Here is a 24,388-nt window from a genome sequence, read left to right on the forward strand (position 1 = left end):
CACACACACACACACACACACACACACATTGTGCTTGGGGGCACTGCATAAGATTGCAGACCCCCGAAAAAGTTTTTTCAATGAGAGATCTCGGTCCAAAATCACATGAGAGTAAGGTACCCAAAATGGCTGCCATACACTCGCAAGGGGAAAATGGGATGTCTCAGTTTTTCCAGGGAAGTTGACGGGGATGGATATGGCTAGAAGCAGTCCATCCTTCAAGCGGTGAAAACTTGGATTCAGAGCAGCTGTGCTAACTGTTCCTCACTTTCCTCATTTTTGAGCCAATTGATTTCCATAGAGAGATCCACCCAGAAGAAACTCTTGTTTCTTGTCACTTTTGAATCTTATTATTTATAATCGCCCAGATGAGCAAATTTAAATGTGTGTGTTGCTATAGGAATGGGGGGAGTTGGGGAAAGGAGGCAAAAACGAGTGTGTGCCCTTGCCCAGAAATGCTTAGCTGATGACACTGGAAGGTACGTACAACAAGAGAGTCAGATGTTTGCTTGTTCTTCCTACCTGATCAGCCCAGGGCATGTCTCATGTCTGCAGTGTCTTTCATTGTTTCCTTGAGGAAATTCAGTCGAAAGAACCCTTACCCCCGCCTCTTGCTTCCTGATACTTACTGTGTGTTTTAAAAGTCAACAAGACTTTAATTATACACCTGAGTCTATGTCCATGCCAGCTTTGGGACGACTTTGAAACTCTTGGATTGTCCATCAAGCAGAGGAAGCATCCTTCATTTCCTTCCTTCTTGGTCTTCAACAAGAATTTCAAAGTCAGGAAACAACCCCTTCCCTTTCATGGTCCCTCCAGGCAAAGAGTATTCCAAGCAGTCTCTGGGTGATTTTGTTTCCCCCATCACTGTTGCCAGGGGAGATGAGAGAAGGCAGCTGAAAACAGCCTGAAAATGGCGTGCTTCTTTGGAAACCTGCCAAAGGAAAGAGGTTGTTTTCTGAATCCTGCTGGAACACTTATGGCGGGTCGGCTGTTTCCGCTGCTTCCAAGAGGTTGAATGCCTTGGACAGAGCTGTGGCAACTGGCCTGAGGGAGTGATTCTTCAGTTTGCACCCAGGGCCTTCCATTCTTCATTCAAAATGCTTCTCAAACTTCTTGGACAGGATGAGCCAGAAACACTGGGCTGCAAGACTCGGATGACATAGATGTAGGAGACATTTTTTTATTGCCAGGCCAAAGTCAAGGGGTCTCGACCATGTAATTCATTATAAGTGAATTCATTCATGGGTCTCAGCACTGAGAATTATGGGAAAATTTGGTCATCAAACACGTTGTCACTTTAGCTCCACACACTTGCTAGTGAAACTGTCTACTGCTATTCGAGTTGGGTGGATCTGTCCACTTGTATTTCTCTCCGTTCCTCACTTTTCCAATCTTCAGTTCATCACATTTCCACATCAGTTTGTGATTTTCTTTTAGAAGTCCCCTCGCAAAATACGCATTTTGGTGCATATTTTCCCCAATGCACACATTTCTACAATCAATTTTCCCATGTACTTTTGCATGTTATTTTCACTAAGAGATGAATTTCTGCATGCTTCCCCCAAATACGTGCATTTTACTATACTGAATTGCAGGTTTCAGAGAAATGGGAATTTCGAGAGATGGCTGTGTTTCAATTCACATATTTTAATTGCATTAAAACCCTAACTGAACCACTCCAACTCTTAATTATTATCAAGACATGGGATGTGCTGAAGGCAAGGTTCCTGTATTGCAGAGGCAAGGCTGCTGAGGAGACTTCTGTGTAGGAAACAGTCAAAAATAAGGTCAAGAAAAATGACGGGCTTCCTTTATTATCTCCAAAAATAATGGAGAGAGCACAGGGGATTGGAAAATAGAGTACTCCCCCAGGCCAGCCTCATGTTTATTCTGCTCATACAGGTCAAGATACCATCTTCCATATCCCATTTAGATAAATGGCAATGCACAACAGCAACAGGCTCTAGATAATGAAGGGCTAGGAAGCAAATTTGCTTCCACTTTAATTTTTTTTTTTACCAGAAGCCCTAAATAAAGGAAAAGAAAAAGAAAATAAATTCAATTATTGCTGTACTTGTTCAACATCTGTTTTTACACATGCAGGGCCCTTGTTTTCCGGTTAAAGGTTTCCTGAGTGAATCAAATTGCAGTGATCTTTTTAGCCTGAACACAGAAAAGGTTTCGGTAGGTAAATGGAGAATCCGAGAATTGTAGAGTTGGGAGGGATCCCAGGGGAACATCTAGTCCACCCCCCTGCAATGCAGGAATCTCAATATAGAAATGAAGATGTTATTTTGCATGTCGTTCCATCAACCATGAACCAAATGAGTCTTTGGGATGAAGCCCCCCCCCCCCATAGGAGAATGTCTTGGTTTTAAAACAATCACCATACCCTGTCAATGGGAAGATAAAGAATGTCCCAAAATCGCTCCACTGCAAGGGAAGAGGCGAAGGAAACTAAGCCTTATGAGGAATGGTTGAAGGAATTGGATATGTTTATAGCCTGGAGAAGAGGAGACAGAAGCGATATGACATCCATCTTCAAATATCTGAAGGGATGTCACGTCGAAGATGGAGCAGGATCCCCCCCCCCTGCTCCAGAGGGTAGGACCTGAACCAATGGATTCAAATGACAAGAAAACATTAGGAAAAACTTTCTGATGGTGAGAGCTGTTTGACAGTGGAACGGACTGCTTCAGAAGGTGGTGGATTCTCCTCCACTGTAAGTTATTAAGCAGAGGTTGGATGGCCACCTGTCTTGCTTTAGTTGAGATTCCTGAACTGCAAGGAGCTGGATTAGATAACTCCTTGGGTCCCTTCCCACTTTAGTTCTACGATTCTATGACATTGTGGAAGCCATAGATTCTGAATACGTTAAGTAAGCACTCTGTAACCCCAACACTGCTCAGTATGTGGGAAGCAGGGTTTTCTTTCAGCTGGAACTCACCAGAACTCAGCTCCGGCACCTTTCAGGTGGCCACCATGGCCATTCTAAGAGAGCGAGGGAGGCATTCATGATGAGTTCCGGCACCTCTTTTCCTAGTGAAATAGCACTGGTGGGAACTGTTACATGACATGACCCAAACAGTCTCCTTTGAAATGTTCTGTATATATTTGGCAGCAAGCTTGCACACAAGTAGCTGATGGGCCCTTGCCTGTCGAGAAATTGTTGCTGCATTATTTATCCTTCCCAATGCACCACCAAATATGGAAATTGCAGCCACCACTGATGATTTAATGAGTTTACTAAAAGCTCATCTTTAAGGGGCATTTGAGTGTTGTTGTTGTTGTGGAAATCCACAGTTATGATTAATACTGGCCTTGCAAAAATGTACCACCCACTTGCAGAGTACAGAAACAGTGGGCACCATGAAAATTCAGCGCTGGCAGAATCGAGGAAGAATCGGGTAGCAGTGGAATGAGTGTCTCTCCCACTCACTAGCAGGCCTCAGTCTCAGTTTGATGTTCTTCCTGCTTTTCCCTGTGGGGAAACTGACAGACTATACAGCACAGAGAGAGTGCTAACTAGCAAGGGAGGCAGCCTACATTGAAGGGGAACTGACACAAGGTAGAAAGTGAAGGTTTCAGTGACATTTCTTTCCTGTTGCTCAGCCTGAATAATAAAATGATGGTTGATGGTGGCATTATATAGCCCAGGGATGTCCAACTTCAAAGAGACTGCGATCTACTGCCACTAAAAAAAACTGGCAGTGATCTACCCATTGTTGAGCTTTTTTGGGGAGGGAGACCCAAGGTTGTTGATTTTTTTTTGGGGGGGGCGATCAATCAGGATCACACGATCGACCAGGACATCCCTGATATAGCCTAACTGGGTCTGTTTTATGTTCATTTTCCTGCATCTGAATATAGTTGACCCAAGTGGAAAGGGTACATCAACTCCTTTCAGGTCTATTCAGACACGTCTGATGGAAGGCCAGTCTTTCTCCAGGGCTTTCTTCACATCCCCTGAGACTGGGCAAGTGTGAGCAGTGGCAACTGGCCACATCTGTTGCTTTAAATGTGCACGGTTTGTGCACATTGAGAATAATTTACTTATTTACTTATTTATTATTTACCGCAGCTGCTTATATACTGCTTGATTGTGGAAGTTTCTAAGCAGTGTATTAAAAGCTGGCTCCTGTGGTACTTCTTCATCAAGAAAAATCATAAGTATTGGAGGGGGCTGGGCTAGATGACCCTTGGGATCCCTTCCAATTCTACTGTTCTGTGGTTCTATGATTCTAGACAGATCAGAACTGTTTCCATCAACATCACACTACTTTTAATTAATGACACAGAACTGGGTACTGTTTGTTTGTGTGTGTGTGTGTGTGTGTGTGAGTGCGCACACGCTTTCACTTTAAGAGCAGGGTAGGTTTTATGCTAAATATGGTGCAGGAAGGGAGTGGAAGAAGCACTGTCTGCCTTTAGCACCAGCTGGAAAATTTAAAAATGGAGTAAGAAAAAAATAAGCAGATAGCTTCTCTTCATGGTATAGATTGGTACAATCAGGATCCATTTCAATCAGGTTTAAGGCCCACTTGTGAAATGCCTCCACTGTGGGGAAGTCTAACAAGGCCTGGCCCCTCAATATTGCGGGGGGGGGGCTGAGGTGTCCTCAGCACCATAGATTTGGTATCTATCTATCTATCTATCTATCTATCTATCTATCTATCTATCTATCATCTATCTATCATCTATATCAGGGGTCAGCAAACTTTTTCAGCAGGGGGCTGGTCCACTGTCCCTCAGACCTTGTGTGGGCCCGGACTGTATTTTTTTTTTGGGGGGGGTGAACGAATTCCTGTGCCCCACAAATAACCCAGAGATGCATTTTAAATAAAAGGACACATTCTACTCTTGTAAAAACATGCTGATTCCTGGACCATCCGTGGGCCAGATTTAGAAAGGGATTGGGCCGGATACGGCCCCTGGGCCTTAGTTTGCCTACCCATGATCTATCTATCTATCTATCTATCTATCATCTTCTATCTTTCTATCATCCATCCATCCATCCATCTCTGTGATGTTTGGAGCTTTCAGAGTTAAAGAAGCTCAACAGTTCACTCCTCCCACAGGGAGGATGTGTCACAACATCCAGGTTATCTGCTGTATGCGATGTCTTTGTGATTTATGTGACACACCGTTTATTTCTGAGTCAGTCTTCCTTTCACTTTTGGAGGAACTGGAGATGTCTTCTCAATCTCCGGGCAAAGCTCTGTAATTTATATGCTTGTAATAAAGCGTACTTGCTTTGAAACAACCCAGACGTTGTGGGAGTTTAATTGCTGGCACGAAAGGTACACACACCGTTGCGCAAGAAGAAGTAAGAAGTAAGAAGTTTGAAATAACTCTGCTAAAGCACTGGAGAAGCAGGAGAACGCAGAAGGAAGCATAGCTGGACACCACTCCAAGTGCTCAACTGGTTTTAAGGCTTTTCCAGTTAAAACCGAAAGCCCCACAATCTCCTTCACTTCCTTTTCTGTGCAGGAAATTCTGTGGCCTTTTTGAAAACTTCTTTCAATGCTTCTCCTTGAATCACACATCCAGAGACCGGTCAAGGGTGGGTGGGGGACCATGCATGGCATCAGTGTGACTCACCAGGGCCAATTTGACTGCAGAATGAGGACTTCAGTTAGAAGGTACAAACCCAGCAGCCGTAGCTATCTCATCACTTGTGCCATCGATTCCTTTTAAAGATAAATGCACATTATTTTTTCATTTAGTTTGCAACCTGCCAACCATACAAGAAAGACTAGGAAACTATTCAGGCAGATCAGGACACATTAATTCAGAAATACAAGGGGATTTAGACTTACAAGTTGGAAGGTCATGGACTTGGGGACATTCTTGGCTTGAGGCAAGTTAGTTCTGTTTAATGGTTGAGGGGAAAGGGGAGTGGAGGCCCCATTCTTGTGCCTTGGCAAAAAAATACCCCAGTCCCTTCCTAGTTCATTTTCCTGTGAAACCTCACCGCAGCAGAAAGAGACCCGTTTGCACAAGCCGAGATTCTCCCCTACTGTTCAACCCAGGAAAGAGAAATTCTTAATGAGGAATGGTTGTTAACAGGCCTGATTTTCCTCTCCATTGGATCAATTTTACACTGGCATAGCTCAGATGAATTCCACCGAGCTGTGCAGTGTAATGGAGTGTGGAGTGTCTGGCCCAAAGCCCTTTAAACAAGCTCGGTGCCATTTCTTTCGCTTGCATCTAATAAAATTAGTAAGATTTAAATCTGTGTCGGGGGAAATTCCTCAAGCAAAGAACACTGTGAGATGTTCGTCGCTTGGTTCATGGTTGCACCCAATAAATAAATGTTGCCTTACTTATGTCCTGCCAATATTTCTGAGCTACAGTGGAAAGGAAAGGCTGGCTTGGTTATCAAGTTATTAATGGTCAGGCGCTCATCTGGGTTTGCGACAGAGTGATGCAGGAGGCTGCCTAAGACGACAACACTTTATAAGGAAGAGAGCTCTTGTGCTCTGTTATCAGGCGGAAGGAATGCTGTGCTGCCTTGTAGCATCTGCTTTCATGGCTCAAAACCAGCATAAGAGAAAGAAAGACAGGGAGTCAGAGAGATCCTTCACGTGTACCAGTTGTACTTGGGAAAGCCACTTCCGCCTAAGGAGGAGGTGGAGTTGCAGGCTTCATGACCTCCCCACGTGTGCAGTGGGAGGGAGGCCCGCCCTGCGCAACTGGGGGATTCCCCGCTGTGTCACACCACCGGCCAACCAATTGGGTCGGTCAGGGGGTGTGGTCTGCCCCATAAAGGCAAGGCACAGCTGGGGATCTTTCTCTTTTGCTCCTGCCCCCTGGTCAGGGCCTATGGCACGCCCCCTATCTGTGACCCCAGGGGAGCTCCTAGTTGATGTGCATCGACAGGAGTCCCTCTACTGGTGGTTAACCCTTCCTGGACTTCCAGCAGACGAGCTGGAGTCAGATATACTCGGTTAGATCCAATGCCTAAGCCAATACTGCTCATCACCTGTAACCAATAAAGTTGTGGCCTTTTAAAGCCCCTTAACCTTAAATAATTGTGTTATATGTCATTATTTCTACGGGGGGGGGGGTGGGCAGGAACTTGCCACACAACTGATTTATCAGTATACAGTTTTGCACACAGCATTGCTTATAAATAGTACACATGTGTTTGAAACCGGAGAACCTGTGGTTCTCCTGATGTTGATGGATTCCATCTCCTTTCACCCCTGGTCATGGGACATGATGACTGGGTCTCACAGGAATTGGTGTTCATCATCATCTGGAAGGCCACAAGTTCCCCAGATCTGCTGTATCAAGATAGTAATGTACAGGTAACATGCAAAAATCAATATCTCTGGGTGGGAATTTTCATGGAAAGCTTGGAGGACATGCCAGTCAGGAAGCTAAGTAAGAAGGAGAAGGGCTGTAGCTCAGCGGCAGAATGCTCCCCCAGGTAAGGCTGAGAAAGATGCCCTGACTGATACCCTAGAGAACCACTGTTGGCCATGCTGACAATAGTGAGTGAGATGAACCAATGGTCTGAATTGGTATATGTTCCTATGTTCCAAGAGCTCTTACTCGTATTGGTGCAGGAAACTCCCAACTCCACTCAGATGCAATTAGGTCCAATGGCATGTTGATGGCATCCATCTGTCTCAAGAGACAATGGAGTGCACCTCTAGGGGGAGAAGTAAAACTGCTGGGTTAGCAACACCAAAGTGAGCTCCCCGGGGCACAAGCCTGGGCATTGTGTATGGGGTACCTGGGCTGCCCAAATGACAAGACCCCCCTCTCGGCCTCACTGATGCTGTCCCAATATGTTTGGCACCAGCTTGGCTGCAGGAGTTGCTGGAAGGGGGTATACAAGGCTCCCTTGAAAATGACCCAGCTTACTCAATGACAGCCGCCCATTACTCCCAGATAAATGGGTTTTATCTGGGAGAAACCCACAAATGCCTCTCCCTCTTCCTGGCAGTGAAAAACATTACATGTAGACTAACCATTCGTTGGCCTTGCATGAAACTCAAAAGCAGCTGTCCGGGGAGGACATCCAACTCTGCCAAATGGTAGGGCCGGTCCTGGGCTGCTTTGTGACGAAGGGCAGGATGTAAATTTCATAAATAAACGAGAAACAAAAGAAATCACCATACACTGGAGAGGGTAAACAAGCAAGCTCTTGAGCACGCACTTGAAATATGAAATGAATATTTTTTTTTGCAAAATGGCCACCTTCAGTGGCTCTGAAGAGCTAGAAAGTGAAAGGTTGATGATTTCAAGGGAATTTAGGCCAAACAATTAAGTTGCAATCCTTTCAGCCCTGAGAGGAATTTTTTTTTTAAATAATAAAAAAAGACTCTCGGAAAATGACAAGTGGCATTTTAATTGTGTGGCAGCCAGCAGGGTTGACATACTAATAGGTATTATTCTGAGGAGAATAAAGTGAAGCGGGAAAGTCAAGGGAATGTTGCCTGCAAACGGGGCTGTTTAGACAGCTGTTAAATTCAGCTGCTAACATCTTCTCTGAGCTTTGCAAGTTTCAACGACATGGGGATTTTATGACACAGCTAAAAGGTCTGAGGAGTCCCTCTGTGCTCAGGTGCTCTTTGAGGGAGTTCTGTTGGGCACACATTCTAAGTCTGAAGAACACGGCACTTCATGTAAACTCCGCTGTTCATAAAGGTGTGAAGAGAAAATAAGGGTTCTGTGAGCACATCAGTGGCACAGTATTTGCCTTGCATGCAGGAATCCCAGGTTCAGTCCATGGCATCTTCAGTTAGGGTTGGGAGAGACGTCTGTCTGAAACCCTGGAGAACTGCGGCTAGTCTGAGCTAAACAAATCAGTGGTCTGACTCGGTAGATGACAGCTTCCTGTCTAAGAACTTTTACAGTCTTGCTGAAACAAGAATAGAACAGACCAGGGGCGTTCCTAGCCCCTTGGCTGCCCGGGGCGGGAAGCCAAGAGGCACCCCTGGGGGCGGGGCGTCGCCCTGCGCGCGCGCGCGGCGACGCCCCGCCCCCACGGAGTGCCGGGCGGGGGCTTTTGGAGCATTTTTGGGCTGCAAAGTGTCCTGAAGCCGCTGCTGTAGCACCCCCTTTGTGCTACAGCAGCGGCTTCGGGACTCTTTGCAGCCCAAAAAGGCTCCCCAAGTTCCCGCCCGGCATCCCCGGGGGCGGGGCATCGCGGCGTGTGCATCATGACGCACGCACACACGGCGACGCCCCGCCCCCGGGGGGTGCCGGGCGCAGGCTTTTGGAGCCTCTGCAGCCCGCGAAAAGCCGCTGGAGGGCACGGGGGCTATTTTGGGTGCTGCCGGGGCAGAGCCGCAGGAGCGGCCAGCGAGGGGGGTGACACCCCGACTCGCTGGCGGCCCCTGCGGCTCCACCCCGGCAGTGCCGAAAATAGCCTAAAAAGAATTTAAAAAAAAATGTAGAAAAAAAGCCCAGTGGGCGGGGCAGCCCCCCATGGGTCACCCCCAGCAGGGGCGCTGCCCGGGGGCCCCCCGCCCCCTCCGCCCCCACCTGCGACGCCCCTGGAACAGACACAGGAAACTCCTGGTTCCACCCAGATGCAACCGAGTCCAGTGCCATCTAGTGGCAAAACTCTATAATGACACTATCCACCCAATCCCCACCAACAAAAAAAGAGAGACACACACCCAGCTTGCGAGGGTGATTGGGTTATCTGATGTCGCGCATTCGTGAAGTCACCTGTGACATCACACACATGCAACATCAGGATGTCGGGAGGAGTCGGGGGCAGAACCAAATGCAGTAGCCACACAGCTTCAATGGCCAGTGGCTGCTCCTCCTCCTGCCACCACCACTGGCAGAGGGCTGCTTTGACCCTCTTTCCCCTCCCTGACAGGAGGAGGAGGAGGAGGAGCTGACCACTGAAGCCATGCCACATTTGGCTCTCTGCTAAGCTTCCTCCAGCCCTGATTTTTTGGGACATTGGGGGGTCACGGCCCCCCAAAAAGGGCTCACCCCCATGAGTTGGCACCCCTGCACACACCTATTTCATTGGGGCCCAGGTGAGCATCAGAATGTAAACACACAGTTAACATAGATAAGGGGCAGGCAACCTTTTTGGCTCAGTGGGCCAGATCCTTATCAGGATCAGCCTTGCAGGTCACATTTGACACTGGCTAGTGCCACCTACCTTTCTGTTTCCATGGCATCAGAATGATGTCACATGCAATGTGCTTTGAAGTCCTGCAACAGGTTCATGGCCTTCTTCATGTCCACTATGATGGACAAGCAAAACTCCACCCAGACCAATTACTCCAAGTTGCACAATGAAACAAAACTGACACGCATTAGAATTCTTAAGTGACATAATCTAGCGGTATCACGGAAGGCTAGGAAGGTGAGGAAAACAGGTTTACAATTTTTAAAATAGAATAATGCAGCAAATTGCAGACAGTTGAATTTAAGACTGGGAAAATGAGGAAGAGAGAGTACTGAAAACGACAAATCCTGCCACCCTGAGCTTCCTGTTTTACCCCATCCTAATTAGTTGTTCTTTCCCTTTTATTCCCTCTGCCCGCTCTGGCTTCCACTGAATTATAAGCAAGAAATGAAAATCCCAGAACCACTTGTCAAGTGGAGATGCGCCGGTCATTCATTAAAAGCTGTCTTCTCAATGTCAAGAAATGAAAGTTTTAGGTGTTCCAATGGTAATTATGTTCCTTGGCTCTAATGAATTGGAATGGCAGCTTTGCAGCAAACTCTCCAAAATACTTTGCAGTGATGAGTGCTGTATTCACCAAAACATCCCTGTGGTAGGGCGCATCCTGTAGCTTGCATAAGTAAAGCATTAGCACATTTCAAAAATAAGAGAGGAGAACATAAAACATCCATTAACAAGGAAAACTTGAAGATTCTAGCTTCTTATAAGTGCTGAGCATCACATTAAAATTCATGTGGCTGGGAGCGCAAAAGGAGGAAGGTGGAGTGCTATTGGACAATGTAATTGTCTGCAGAAATGCATATTGTAAAGGAGGCTAATGAGATCTCAAAGATTAAGCTAGTGGTGTCCCCAGTTTTTGTGAGGTTCAATATTTGTGTTTGAGATGCCCAACAATAATTAGGATGGCTAGTCCTCCTTTTCCTTTCTTTTTGCACTACAGTTCCCATAGTGCGCCTAGTTTTGGCAGAATGATTTCATTACTGTGATATCACTTGAGGGTGACATCATTTATTTAAAGGTGTGCAGTCAAAGGTATTGTCTTTTCTTCTGGCTGAGAGCTACGTTGGGCCTAGTATTTGTTAGGGGTGTGCACCAGCTCTGTGTGTAACCCTAATAGCTAGGCAAATTGGGGAAATTCTGGTCAAACTCTCATGTTCCTCAGCTGGGCCACTCCATTAACAAGGCATCTCAAACTGGGCGAGGAAGTCCCCAACTTTTCAAGTCACTCAGTTGCCTTGGTTTTTCTAAGAAGTCAAATGGTTGACTGATCTCATGTTTTTGGTTTAAGTGTTAGTTGAGTTTTGTTATTGCTTAGAATTTGCTTCTTGTACTGCCATTTTTATCTATTGCATTATATGGTTTTAGCATGTTGTTATATGCCACTCTGGGTACACTTAGTAGAAGAGTGGGATATCATTTTGATTGATGCTGTTGTTGTTGTCATGGTGGTGACCTGCAGAGTACTGGGCTGAGTAGGTAAAGTTTCCTGAGTGTTAGGGCTCATCCACACTTACATTTTGCCCCACACTTTCTAGGCACAGGTCTGGGTTTTTCTGGTCTGTGTCTGAGTTTTCTATTTTTTGCCCTGCCACTTTCCCTAGGAAAACCTAATCTTTACCATTGAATTGGAGCAAACAGCAATTCAGGTGTTCAGCAGATTGCTGTTTGCTCTGGTTCAACTATAATGAGCAGGTTTTCATGAACCTGGAAAGCCCAACCCTGCGCTGAGAAATGCAGAGGAAAGGTGTGGGAATACACTTCGTGGGTGCATTTGCACCTACGGTCGTTTATGTTCATTTGTTATTAATTATGTGTTATTTAATGTATTCCTCCGCGAGAAAGTGAAAGTGAAAGGAGGATCCAGCAGGTGGCTTGCCGCTGAGATCCCTCCGCCGGGACTTTTTGGCTCCAAGTTTAAATTGTTTGGTGGTCAGTTAATCTGTTTCCCGCCCTTTTCAAGGGCAGCAACAGTGTTCTGATTGGTAAAAGTATTGATCATGATGTTGTGTGTTCTTGTCAATAAAAGGCTGCGGCTCCCCGTGCTGGGCAGATAAGTGTGTAGAATTTGGTGTAGAAGCTAGCGTGGAAGGCGGTGGAACGGACAAGCCCAGAGAGAAGGTTGCGTGGCAAGGTACAGAGAGATCGAAACAACCCATGCAGGGTCAGCCAAAGCCGTTTTCAAAGAGACCATGGTCAGAGTCTTTATTTCATTTTAGTTTAAATTTTACCATTTACCAGTGTTTTATTTGGCCGCCGTTTTGGCCACCTTTATTTTGGTGCTTTACTTTCTGGAACAACTTAAGAGGTCGCAAGCACCTGCAGATCCATCTATGAGGCATTCATTCATCCGATCAACTCACTCATCCTTCAGATTCAGCCTGGCGGACAACCTTCTTCACGGCACGGTGTGAGCTGGGCTCCGGAATTACCGTCCGTCCCGTCCACAGGCTTGGCCGGTGCTCCGTGCAAGGGCGCACGTGAGGCGCTGGCCACAGATCCCCCAGCAACTGGTATCCCGCGTGCAGTTGACCTTGTCCTGTGCGCGGGAGGCTCCAGCCAAAGAATTCCCGCAGAAAGGTAAGTGTGGATGATCCCTTAGATGAACAACAGCTTGTGGTTTGCAAAAGCAGAGCCGGCCGGCCCTACCAAACAGCCCCCACCGTTCCCTTGGATCCCATCAGTTAGCCTGCTGCCCTCGGTTACCTTGAGCAATGTTATCTCATTGCCACTGTTGAGGTAAGGTTGGATTCTGCCAGGCTGGGTACATCCTGTACAAGGAATGGGTATGTGTGCCTTCTTCTTCTTCTTTGGCGATTACTTGTGACCGAGTAAGATTGTCTTCCATAGACACAGTTTTAACAATGAGTCTGAAAGTGACTGTGGAGGCCAGTTCTGGATCCACACGTCCTTCCACAGTGGGGACATTGGTTTCCAGGTGGGAGTTGATCATGGTGTGGATTTTCCAAGCGTGCCTTCCTCTTAGCATGTTTCTCCCTTGCGTCCTGAATTCAGGTGTCTTCAAAGCCCATGACACCTTTGGTAAAGGCCATTCTCCAACTGGAGCAGGCAAGTGTTTCCCAATTGTTGGTGTTTATACTACATTTTTAAAGATTTGCCTTGAGAATCTTTGAACCTCTTTTGTTGACCGCTAGCATTACGCTTTCCATTTTTAAGTAGAATAGAGTAGTTGCTTTGGAAGACAATAATCAGGCATCCACACAACATGACCAGTCCAACAAAGTTGACGATGAAGAATCATTGCTTCAACACTGGTGATCTTTGCTTCTTCTAGTACACTGTCTTCCCAAGTGATGTGTAAAATTTGTCGGAGACACTGTTGATGGAATCTTTCGAGGAGTTGGAGATGGCGTTTATAAGGTGTGTGTGAACGGCACCCTGTGTTTTGCAAAATGTCTTAGGCTTGTGCAAAAGGTACGGCAGAAATTTCAGGCTGCCTTCGGCCTGAAAGCGAGATGAGCACTGCAACCCCATAGACGCCTTTGAGTGGACTTAACTGTCCAGGGGTCCTTTACCTTTTTTACCTTACAGCAGAAATTATTGTGCCTGAGAGCATATTCAGGGAGATCACAAGCTGTTTACAGAGTCGGTCTGCAGGCCGTAAAGGTCACTGCCTTCAAAGCAACATCCTTATGCAACTTTTCTCTCCAATGTCTACTGGCAGGACCTGAAACCAGAGGGATAAAACTCACCACAGGAGCACAGGAGTTTCAAGTGCACTTGAATCTTAAATGCATTCAAAATGTTGAGAAAACGCTTCACTTCATTCTCTTTCAATCACCAGCAACTTGATACAAGTTCAGGTAAGTGGAACTGGTGTTCTCCTACTCAGACTCCTTGAGAAAAATGAGCAACGGAGAGAAACGGAAACATCGGTTTCCTTCTGTGCTTGGCAAGGGGTTTCAGAACCAAGCATAAACAGTATACAGAAGTTTAGATCCCTGCTTCACGCCACAAGGATCCTGATTCAAGCCCCTGGAACAGTGGTCAGGAATTTGTGGCTGTCCATATGTTGTGGGACTCCAACAACTATAATCCCTGGTTATTGATCATGCTGGCTGGGAGCTGATGGGAGATGGACTCAGACAACATAAGAATGGCCATAGGTTTGCCCCTAACCAATATAATTGTTTAATGTACATTGAAATGGGAATTACATAATATGCTTGCATTACATACTGGGAAGCATGGCTGGAAGTTCCCATGAAGTTGAAGAAGAGCCTACCAGCTTGATCATTAATGGAGCTGTGTAACGGAACTGTATCTTTGTGGCTCTGCCACAAGGTCATCAGCTCACAGTCACATGAAAAAATTGTATTTCAGGTCTATGCATATGCTAATCTGGTAGGCATCCATGTTGGGTGTGGTGCTCCTTTTGTTCTAAGCTACCAAAGAGAATGGATGTGTGACTCCCTGTCTCTAGCAAACAGCCTGAGGCTAATCGAGGCTGCAATGGAGAAGAGAGGGAGAGCTTTGATTTTTAGCACAGAATGCAATACAATGGTACCTCTGGTTGTGCATGGGATCCGTTCCGAAGCTCCGGTCGGATCCTGAGGAATTCGCAACTGGAGGTGCCGCTTCTGCACATGCGTGCAGTATGGTAGAGCGCTTCTGCATATGTGCGTGGGGCGAAACCTTGAAAAATACTTCCAGGTTTGCCACGTTCGCATCCTGAAGGATACACAACCAGAGGTGTGCGTATCCAGTGGTACTACTGTACATATTTAATGCAGTATGCCTTATGCTGGGATCAGTATAAGAAATAGGAAACTAACTGGCTGCAGTTTTCATTGTTTTAAGTTGTTTTGAAATTAAGTTTTGTGAGTAAAGCTTTTGAACCATATTTTGGGACTGGATAATTTTTATTTCAGCACCAGTATTTATTCACCCAGTAGCTTCCACAAGTGCAATATTAATAATCTCAATACCTACTGCCCTCAAGCCCCTTGCTGACATCATTTTGTGCTGCTGAATGTGGGTCTGAATGTGGAACTCAGCACCCCAAGGTCAGCCAGGCTTCATAAGTCATCTTGTCAAGGTAGGAATCTACAGCACTTCCAAACTGCAGGCAAAGAAGAATCCACCAATCTGAAGCACTTCTTGCACACAATATGTTATGGTTGAACAAAAAAAAAAAAAAAAAGGCCTGACCTTTTAAAGATGGCACGTCACCAATTTTTACTCCAGGGAAGTGGACTTTTTTTGCTTCTTACTCATTGGTTCCCAAGATACATACCTCTCTGGATGAAGAACAAGCTGGTCCTCACATGTATTATTTTGTAGTGGGGGGTAGAAGTTCTTGAAGGAATGCGAACAGACAGCTCTCTCCGGAGGCAAGTGCTGGAAAGGCCACTGCTGAGGTGAGTCCATAATGCACAGCGCCACTTAGAGAGGAAGCAGAACTAGAAATGGAATTTCCACGCTTTCTGCCATCATATATAGCAGCCTACATGATGCTGTCTGGGGCTGATGGGAGTTGTAGTTCAAGACCTTTGGTGGGCACCAGGTTGGCAAAGTGAAATATACACAGAGTCGAGTGTGAATTTCATGCTCTTTATTCAGCTCATAGTAGCAATGAATGGATCTTTCCCCAAAACGTCTGCTATATATACATTATTTACACAATGGGCCCCACATGATTGGCTAATTCCGGGCTACCCCTGTAGGCCAATCAGGTTGCGGATTCACTTCCTCCAGGAGCCTGACTGGCTGCTCTTGCAGGCCAATCAGACTGCTGCATTCTGGATCTATTGTTCTAGGACCAATCAGACTGCTGCATTCTAGATCCTATTGTTCTAGGATTCAGCTCAGTACATAACATGAAGGCTACTATATAATCTAACAGTGAACTCAGTTCTCCAGGTGTTGCACATTTATGCAGCTAAGAGGCACTACTCACATACAAAAGAGAAGTGTCAACAGGACTGGAGAAAATCTACATTTTTGCAAAAGTGCAAACATTCTTTAGCGGGGGAAATGCTAAGAGGGGGAATCCACAAACTGTCCAATGGGAACTGAGAATCCTCAGGATGCTGACTGACTGTTGGGGAGGCATGAAAAAAAAAAGAAAAGGTAGGGATTAAGATGGAGTACTCTGAAGAAGAGCCTTCCACACGGCAACATTTTGGTAATAACTAGAGATAAAGGCCAGAATCTTGCACCCTGATGAGCAACAGCTCAGAAGGTTGTGGCAGCCAACCTTAGAACTGCATGCATGGATCTCTTATATAGACAAAAGATACAATAAATAAACATACTCCTGCTTTCTTTGAAAATTCTGGCAAAGGGTTGTCTTTTGCAGAGAACCCTACATTCTGCAACAAGTGCAGAAGCTAAAAAGGGGGGGCAGGTTTCCCCCCTCCTATTTGGAAATCCTAGGGTCAATCCTAGTTCTCTGGCTGCTGTGATGTTTGGAGGGGGGGGAACCAATTGCGTTAGGAGTTGGAGGAAACCCCCCCCCCGACCTTAGTAATCATCTGATAACTAATAGAAAACGGTAACAGAATCAGTCATAAATTACTAATAGATGGAAAGTGAATGAAGGTCAAAAAGCCAGTCACAACTTAAGCTGCCCAGAAGAGACATGTAAACATGCTGTCACAGCTTCATGAATACAATATTAATGGTTATTACAGCACAAAATAATGGGCCTTATGACTATGCACAGAATCACCAACCACTTTCATTCAATTCTTTTTATGATGCTTCCTGTCTCTACTTCCTCCTGATTAACCCGAACATAATCTAAAAACTAAAAATAAGGGCAAGGTATACTCATGCAGCCTTTAGTGATCTATTATACTGCCCAGATAGAATTGTATAATATAACAATACTGAAGCTATAATCAGTTATGACCCTGTTGTTGTATGGATGCAGGAACCAGGAAGGCCAATGAGCCAGAGGCATAAGAGTGGTTTGAATGAACCTATATGGAAGGGGTGTGTGTGTGCCAGACACACTGAGGGGAAGGCTGATGAGTCAAGGCCCAACCAGAATTGATCCCAAAGCTCCATGTTGGATTAGTCAACAGCAAAGTTCATGAATCAATAAGTGGATACAAGGCTGTACATAATCTGCGTTAAGGAAATGGATCAAAATTCTCTCTCTCTCTCTCTCTCTCTCTCTCTCTCTCTCTCTCTGTGTGTGTGTGTGTGTGTGTGTGTGTGTGTGTGTGAGAGAGAGAGAGAGAGAGAGAGAGAGAGGTGTCTTCTGTGGTGTGGGAATTATAGTTTAGCCAGGTGCTGGCATGCCACGCCTTTATATCAAGATAGAATAATTAATATACAGTGTTGGCATGCCACACTAATTAACCAAGATACCACACTTAATTAACCAAGCTACAGAGCCCTCAATTGGCACGCCATTTGGCTCTGTGGGCACCAAGTTGGTAAACACATGTTTAGGCAGAGCAGGTGAACAAAGGAATAGCTGGAAAAGTACTGGGCGATCATGAGGTGTTCAGCGGGAGGGGTGAGTAAGTGAGAGGAGAGCACGTACACAATGACGACGTCATGTGGGTGTAGCCAAAGGAGTAACTTCCATATTTGGTATTAGAAGGCACACCATTCCTTATTTGGTCTTTGGAGTTCTCTCTGTATGTTAATGTTTAACCTAGCTGTGAGTTTTCAATAAAAGGAGCCCCCGAGAATGCCTCGAGGTGGCCTTCCCTTCACATCATCCTGTTCATCATGTCAGTTAATTTTCCACAATCAACAATATCTAATATTAGTTTTAATATCTAATATTTCGCCATAACACTGTGGCATCCCCCCCCCCACCGATTAAATTGCTTCCATGTATTTCCATACCACCCAACATTTCTCCATTGAAAATAGGGATGTCCCATTCCATAATGATATTTTTACTATTTATACGCCACACATCTTACTGGGTTGCCCAGCCGCTCTGGGCAGCTTCCAACATATATAAAAACATAACAAAACATTAAACATTTTAAAAAAAACTTCCCTAGAGGGTTGCCATATTTTGAAGAGCAAAAAATAGGACACATTTGCCGACTTCTACTTTTAACTATGGATCGCTATGATGACTCTACCCATGAAAAAGAGGACGTTCCCTGGGTAAAAAGGACGCATGGCAACCCTACTATACAGGATTGCCTTCAGGCAGCTCGGGGGTCAGATAACTCCATACCCTTCAACATTTCTCCAATGAAAATAGGGACATCCTAAGGAAAAGTGGGACATTCCAGGATCAAATCAGAAACCAGGGCACCTTCTCTAAATCAGGCACGTCCCTGGAAAATAGGGACACTTGGAGGGTCTGTATTTCCCCACCAGCTGGAGATGGAGGGATTTTTAACAGGGAAATGGTGTAAGGGAAATGGATAAAATGTCTCCTTCCTCCAAGATTAACAACAGCAACCACCACCCGGCATCCCTCCGTTGGCTGCATTTCAGTTTTTTTGTGTGTTTTTTTTAAGTAAGGCAGTCAAGCCACAGATCTTCTGCCTAATGTGTAGTCTGGCCCTGAGCGAATTCCACTTACGAAATCCATGTGTCTGACTCCTCATGTAACACCTGGATGGGGTGCAGTATTTGTCACATTCATGTAGTTACATTTTCATCTCATTTTTCAGCTGAACGCTGTCTTCTCCCAAAGTGGCTCACATCAGTTCTGAGGGCAGGAGAGAGAAGCCCTGCCCCCAGGCTCACACAATAAAAAGAAGAGAAGGGCAGTGGGTGGGAAAAGTTAGAGGAGGGAGACCAGTTTGAGAGCACCAGAACAATGTAGTGAGTTGTCAGCAGGCCTTTGTGTATGTCCATTTAGGGCCAGACTTATCTTCCCTTGATGGTGGTCTGGCTTGAACAGAGCTGCTGCAGCTGAACCAACAGACCCTTGTTCCTCTGGCTGGAAGCTGCGATGGGCTTCTCCATACTTCTTCAGTCGCAGGACAACAGGAAGTTCAGTTGAAGCAGAGCATTCTATTCTCTCCATCATGAAGTGGGGAAACAAGCACCTTCGGTTGATGTGTGGGCCCAGGTTCTGTCTTCTTGTTGCTGTGGGGCAGGAGGTGTAAACTCCCAGTGGTCCATGATCTCCTGACTACAGAGACCACAGTGTGCTCTGCAGCCAAGAAGTGGCTTGAGGGTGGGGCAGAGTTTCCCGGTTGCCTGTTTCCCGGTTGGTGGGTCACTGTTGCTTATCAGGAGTTAGAAGGGTGGTGCAGTGGGGAAATTGGCTTGGTGCGAACCCAATAGCAGGAGGACTGGGCGGACTCCACTGATACATTTGCACCGTGCCAACTTCCCCTTGCCCCTCTCCCATCTGGAAAACATCAGGAACCCACCGGGCAAACCAATTCTGACTGCTGCCCCAGGGCAAATGAGATTTGGGTGAAAGGTGAGGGAAGGAGGAGAAGGAGGAGAAAAAGAAGGAGGAGGAGAAGAGTTGAGCGTGCAATCAGAGAATGTTTTGAATGTGAACCTTTCCACACAGATGATGGAACTGTTAATTGGCCCAAACTCATATCATAAGAGCCTGTTGAATCAGGCCAATGGTCCATTTAGTCCAGCATCCTGTTCTCACAGTGGCCAAGCAGATGCCTCAGTGGGAAACCAGCCAGCAGGATCTGAGCACAAGAGCACTCTCCCTTCCTGTGGTTTCCAGCAACTGGTATTCAGAAGCATTGCTGCCTCCAACCATGGAAGCAGAGCATAGCCATCATGGCTAGTAGCCATTGATGGTCTTCTCCTTCATGAATGTGTCAAATCCTCTTTAAAAGTTACCCAAAGTTGGTGGCCCTCACTGCTTCCTGTGGGAGGGAGTTGCATATTTTATGTACTGTTCTGAATCTTCCAGCCTTCACCTTCTTTGGTTATGAGGGAGCAAAACCTTTCTCTAATCCACTTTCTCTATGCCTTGTGCAATTTTATAAACTTCTATCATGGTATCTCTTACTTGCCTTTTCTCTAAACTAAAAAGCACTGAGTGCTGCAACCCTTCCTCGTATTGGCATAAAAAATATTGTTGTTTAATTCTTCTCCATCTTGCATGAAATGTTAAGTACAGTGGTGCCCCGCTAGACGAAAATAATTCGTTCTACGAATTTTTTCGTCTAGCGGTTTTTTCGTCTAGCGAAGCGGCAATGACAGCTGCACTCCGCTAAACAAAAAAAACAAAAAAAACAGACGAAATTTTTTCGTCTTGCGAAGCAGCCCCATAGACTTTTTCGTTTTGCGGGGCAGCTTCCGCTAGACGAATGCCGTTCGTCTAGCGAGTTTTTCGTCTAGCGAGGCATTCGTCTAGCGGGGCACCACTGTACTGAGAAAATCTCGTTCTGCAATTGATTTGCTTCTGTTTTGGTTCTATGGTTAACTATATTGACGCTGTTTTAATATGTATGTTTTTCTCTTCCTGGGACCTTTGGGCAAAGGGCAGGTTCTAAATGTTCTATATAAATAAATAAATAAATCTTACTTTATGAAAAAGCCACTCTCTTAGTAAAACAGCAGCAGCAGCAGCAGCAGCAATAAAGTAAATTACTCTGCAGCAGATCCATGAGTGTAGCTAGGACCTCCTCTAAACACATTCTTGAATTTCAACCTGCAGTTTGTACTCCAGATATCGCTTGTCTTTTTTTTATTCCTTTCTCTATGTTTGGCTAAAATGGAACATTTCTACAAATTGGAAATTCCGTCTCTCTCTCTCTCTCTGTTGTCTAAGTGGCTGCATCACAGACCTAAACCAATGACTAATGCTGACGGAGAAGGAAAACTGGAAGCAAGTGATTTCCAAATATTTAGTACTGTATTATGAAATCCACCCACTGGTTGGCTCAAAACTCCATATGTGTGTTTACTTGGCAGACAATATATTTATTCAGGAAACTTTCTGTTCACCAGCTAGGAATAACAAGTTGTATATATATATTATAATAATTTTAAAAAGTAGACTTGCAATCTGCCTGTCAGGGCAGGAGCCAGGAGCAAGTCAGCAACAACTCACACAGAGTCGGTGAGATAAAAATGCTATTGGTGCAAACCCAACAGCAGGAGTATTCAAAGCTAGGGAGCCCAGGCCTAGTGAGCACAGCAACTCTTCCTGGTAGATCTAGCACCTATGAGGCAGTTATGAGGACTGAAGGTCCCTGCCTTGTCAAAGCTCCCTAAATCTCCCCCTCCCCTGGTCCATTTCCAAGCAATCTGAGACTCCCTTCACCTTGTCTGCCTTTGCTCTGCTCTCTTCATACTTCTTTGGGTGCTGAGAGACTGGGAGGTGGGGAGCAGGTTGCCACAGGCGGACTCTTGTAGGAGTAGAGTACTGCTAGTTTTTTTGGGGGGGGGAAGAGGCTGGACATGGTGCCCTCCAGGGACCCCTATGCCATGCTGGCCACTCCACCCATGCTCTGTCTTGTTGCTAGCGCTGCTTTCCTGCTCCATTGGTTTCTATCCCCATCCAGTGCAACCACTGTGTCCAGTTTACTAGACAGCAGTGGGAGCTGGGAAGGGATCCCTTTAAATTTTATAACAGTTCAAAGGATCAGGTGGCTGGGCAGACTGTGCAGAGAAGAACTGGCAGAGAAGAACTTTCCTTTCCCTTGGGAAATGAAGATGGGGTGTCTGCCTGGAGCCTCAGCCCCTCGGAGTACAGCGCATCTAGCTGCCCCACCTCTCTGGCTGGTTTTTTTGTTTTTGTTTTTAAGAAGCAGCAAATGCATAACAATACAATGAAATCAAAAGAAAAACATGAAGCAGGGAGATCTGGAGAAAGCATTAGTTTTTTGTTTTTGTTTTCTAGTTTTCCTGTATTGCACAAATCTGTTTTTTTTGGGGGGGGGAAGCAACCAGGCTCCATGGAAATATACTGATGTGGGAACACTTCTACCCTTAGGGTTCTGTAAGAGGAAAAGCAAAAATTGATGCCTGATCCATCCCCAGGAAAAATCAAGGCAATGTATCTGCTGTAGAGAGGTTTGGTTTGTGTCAGGGTACTGTCAGCGGCTCCTGGCTGGTTGCCCAGGAAAGTATAAAGACAAGGAAAACTTTCTTACAGTCCTTTTTTATTTCAAACTTTACACAGAGAAACTATAGAGCCCAACCTCTTAGATAATGGCATTGTCCCGAGTGAATCTCCACCCCCACTTCCTCATTTGTCATCATCATCACCACCTCTACGAGTGCCACTAACTATCCTCTGCCTTTGAGCTCTTTGCTCTACTACTTTTAAGGCTTGCTGGGTTCTGGGAGATAGCGGGTCTAGAATGCTTTCTAGTGACAATGTGTCAGCCAGCTGCTGCTCCAGCTCTGACTGCTCCTCCTCTCCCATTATTTCCCAACTTTTCTCCTCCTTCCTCCTCCTGGCTGGGGAAACTCATATTATTATTTTTATCTGCCTCTGAGCTGTGACCTTCCACAAACCCCTGTTGTAAATCTATACTGTCTTCCTCTTCCTCCTCCCTGGGTCAGGCTGGGGAGCCGATCTCCACCACTCCTTCTCCTCACCCCAACCCCTGACATCACCCCTCTCTCCAGCATCCTCCTCCTCTGCCCAGTCCCTGACAATTTGGAGTCACATTTTCCAAAAGTTATCAGGATTTTCACTGGATCAGGGAAATCTGAATGGGGGGGGGGGAGAGAGAGAGAGAGCAGCACAACAGGAATTGTTTGAGGGGAATGTCATGTGGATGATCCTACTAAAATGGGATTGCAAGCATTTTCAAATACGCATTAAATTCAGCTCCGGACAAGCCGCACATCACATATCATCCAGCAATCCGGCTTGAAGCTGGCTCTAGTTAGAGCCTGGATGGGAGAAAGGAAGTGTATGACGTGTGGGAGTTGAATGGGAGGTATAGTATTAGGTGAATATCAGCTTCCGACACCTCCTCCTCCCAGTCTGCTCCCTCTTCTACTTCTGACCACTCATTGATGTCTCACCACCAATCCCCTGGCTCTGAGCCTTCATCCCCTGAGGGTTCCCCTGGGGTCTCCCCAACCGGTGCCTCCCACCACTCCTCTGTATCTAGCCAATCCATGACAACAGACTTACTTCCCTGTAAGTGCAGACCCTCCAAGTGTCCCTATTTTCCAGGGACAGTCCCAGATTTACAGAAGCCATCCCAGTTTCTGATTTGATCCCGGAGTGTCCCGCTTTTCCTTATGATGTCCCTATTTTCATTGGAGTAATATTGGGGTGTATGGAGTTATGCGACCCCTGAGCCAAGGAGATATATAGAGGGAGTTTTGGAATATTTAATGTTTTATTATGTTTTTATATATGTTGGAAGCTGCCCAGTGTGGTTGGGGCAACGCAGTCAGATGGGTGAGGATATATGATGATGATGATGATGATGATGATGAAATAGGATGCCCATATTTTCATCAGAGAAATGCTGGAGGGTATGTAAGAGCGCACAGAATTGTGCTGCTAGTATGTAAAAGAAAGCAAGAATTGGCGACCAACTTGTTTATTACAGCTAGAATAGTAGCAGCTTTTCTCAGGCCACTGAGAGAAAAAATCGGTGAGTAAGATTTGGGTAGTACAATCCATATTGTTAAAACTCGTGCATTCAATTTGACTCTGATAAGGGAGGGAAAGGCAACTTAATAAAGTTGGAACTCATTTGTTGACTGTTCCAGAAACAAAGAGCACAACTGGAATTAGTACACATACTGGACATCCTATTTATATACAAGAAACCTGAAGGCCGCACTGGTTCTGCCCAGTTGCTAAGCAACGTCTGCCCTTTGCAGTCAGGGTTCTCTGGTTGAAAGCAGAACTGTTAATTATCCTTGCACCTTGAGTGACCCCCGATATTACACCCACGAACTGAATTAAAAACCCTAATAATTAACCCTTAGCTTTGCTCTTATGATGCCTAAGAGATTTATTCTGGAATGCTGAAACACCCACCATCTCTCACCTAGTGATCTGAAGATCTCACTGTCCTTTCTATGTTCGAACATATGGCTTCTTCTTCTTCTTCTTCTTCTTCCCCTGTCTCCTACGCAAGCGTGTTAAGGTGATGTACAATAAAAACAGCAAACAAACAGTTAAAACCACAAGAAGCAGCAGATGCATTTAAAACAAAACTAAAAGAATACAAAACAGAGACTCATTGCAAAGACTCATTTATTCAGCAAGACAAAAATGTCTGCAGTTGTTTCAGGAAAGTGCAGATAGTGGGCACTTGGTGCAGGAATGCTCTTTTATAGGGGAAGCCATACTAAAGT

The sequence above is a fragment of the Lacerta agilis genome, chromosome 1 (genome assembly GCF_009819535.1).
Source record: "Lacerta agilis isolate rLacAgi1 chromosome 1, rLacAgi1.pri, whole genome shotgun sequence".
Lineage (NCBI taxonomy): Eukaryota > Metazoa > Chordata > Lepidosauria > Squamata > Lacertidae > Lacerta > Lacerta agilis.